Below are 2681 nucleotides of genomic sequence, written 5' to 3'. Positions count from 1 at the left end.
GTATTCTTTGTACTGAATATTTTGTGGACGGGAAATGAACACCCACACGCATCGAAACGGGAGTCGGAAAATGCCCCGGTAGATGCTCCATTCATGAGCCAAGTTTCTTTTTTTCGAACGGCACTGTTTTCACATGTACAGTCGTGATACCCGAAATTTTGAACCACTAGGTGATATCAGCGCATGTTAAGGAATTCCAGGACATGTGAATTATTCCGCAGCCCTCCACTACGGTGTCTTCCAGAACCCATCTGTTGCTTCAGGACGTTAAACCCCGCAATTTATATGTATATTTTTATTTTACTCTTGACGGCAACGCTATGTATGTCGTCTGCACTTATATCCCAGAGCTTGTTTTTTAACGCATGAAAAGCCATTGCAAATCGGGCAAAGCACATTAATATCGTAAAAGGCGCCTTATGGGCTTATAAGTAAAGAGATAAACAAATTTGCAAAGCATCCAATCTATACGTTTTCGTTAAGGGTCTTTACCAGGAGCTCGTGAAAAAAAGAAACATGGCTGATAGTACACCCTCAAGATAGACGGATAATTTGAAGGCCGTCGCCGCTGATACAGTGAATTAATTTGGCACTTTCTTTCGTTATATGTTGTGATATCTCGAAGGTACCATTTGTCGCCAGCTTGGAAATACAAGCGGGAAAAGTTTTCACGAAACGAGACATGTTTACAACTGCCTTCCTCCAACCAGCTGCGGAACTGACCCGTCGACTCGGTACAGTAGGTTTGGGCGAACTGGCGGGAAGCTAAACCGTTGTTTGCGCTGCAGAAATACGATCGTAACAGGCGACGGATAATATCAGGCCGCGATCAACTCGATGAACTTGAGATGAGTGGATCAGAGCTAAAACAATTGTACGGTTCCGAAGCTACAGCTCCTGTCGCATAGATTTTTCAATATCTGGCAATAAGCACGGCTTTGGGTGTCTATAGATGCTCATAAAAGGCCATAGATGGACAGAGATTTTCTCATAGGCGCCCATAGGACTTTTTTTTAATGGGATTGTAGCTGTTTCTAGTCGCTTGTGCCGTTTCCTTCACCACAAGGGTCAATCACCTGTGGTAGGGAGTCCCAGCTCCACATCTATGTAGATTCCGTTGTCCACAACTTCTTGTGGGCGACTCTGGAGGAAGGATGTTCGACTTCAAAGCTGTGAAAGATTTCTATTTTGATGTGATTTCAGGAGTTATTATCATACTTTAACCGGCTACATAAGGAATGAATGAGAAAACAAAATTGAAGGGAACACTTGAGCTCCTTCTTAAGGGTATAGTGCGATAGCGTAGGGGAGTAACTGCCATGTATGCAGAAGGTTACTTTCTGTACTTAACATTCATAGATCCCTCGGAGTCCTCATGCCACTCTGCGCAGTGGTGCATCGGTTAAGCGATGCGCCATGCGATGGCAGGTACTATCAGCGGTGGGCCTTGTGCGGCCCAGGTTGCTCTTCTCGAGCGACCATTCATTAATTTATGCCGCCGCGGTGGCTCAGTGGTTATGGTGCTCGGCTGCTGACCAGAAATTCTGGAGGCCCGTGTACTGTGCGATGTCAGTGTACGCTTAAGAACCCCAGGTGGTCGAGATTTCCGGAGCCCTCCACTACGGCGTCCCTCATAGCCTGAGTGGCTTTGGGATGTTAAACCGCCATAAACCAAACCATAAACCAAACCAATCATTAATTTAACTGCCGCCTGCCACGTTGGGCAGTTTAATCACTATCTGGTGGGCAGGTTGCGATAATGCCGCAGGGTCACGTGACCCAGGGGACCCACCTGCCTCCTAGGCTGCTCTCTCGGCACCACCTGCCAAAGAACTTCCTGGAAAATAAGCACGAATTGCCAAGCACTGTGTCGAGCACGCAACATCACAGCGTAGTCGCAACCTTTCAAGTGCGATTCAACCGAACTTTACCGCACTTTTGCCCCTTTTTAAGCGAGGCTTGTTTGCACTCCTTTTTATATCTTTCTTTCCTTTTTCATTATGCCTGATGGCAAACAGCTCGAATAAAAAAAAAAAGTGCGATTCAGCCTCGAAAGGATAGCGGAAGAAGGATTGAAAAAGCAACGCAACCAAACCTTCATGCATCGTGAAATTTACGCTCGATGAACACAAGCACGAGACGCCCTGGTTTGTTTGTGCAAGAGGCAACTGATGAGTCTAAATCGAGGTCTTCGTTGCGTATAGCGTCAGCTTTCGCTGACGCCTGTAATAAGTCAGCGCTGCGTTTCTACGATGGTAATTGCTTTTCTTTCTTTTTTAGTGGAATTCAGTTGTTCACACAATCATTAGTTTGTTTTAACATAGAATCTGAACAAATTGTGAGCCATTTTTTCGAGAAGCCCTTCGCAGGTTGTTTCCATAAATAGAATGCAAAACCTTAAATTAACATGCCGCGGTGGCTCAGCGGCTCTCGAGTTCAGCTGTGACAGATATGTTTCAGATTCCCATGTCGTCGAAACTAAACCAGAGCGCACCACAATGAAGTCCCTCATATCCCACATGCAGCTTTATGCAGCTGTCTCCTTGGTCGTCATTTTTCATTGACTAATAGAGATGAATAAGAATACAAGTGAAGAGAAAAGAGGTGAAAAAACTGTAGTGCTCGAGACGAGGACACAACGAAGACGACAACACATGCGCTAACTTTCAACTGAATCTTTA

This window comes from Amblyomma mixtum, chromosome 7 (genome assembly GCF_055824585.1).
Source record: "Amblyomma mixtum isolate Tamu chromosome 7, ASM5582458v1, whole genome shotgun sequence".
Taxonomy (NCBI): Eukaryota; Metazoa; Arthropoda; class Arachnida; order Ixodida; family Ixodidae; genus Amblyomma; species Amblyomma mixtum.
This window is presented reverse-complemented; position numbering follows the sequence as displayed.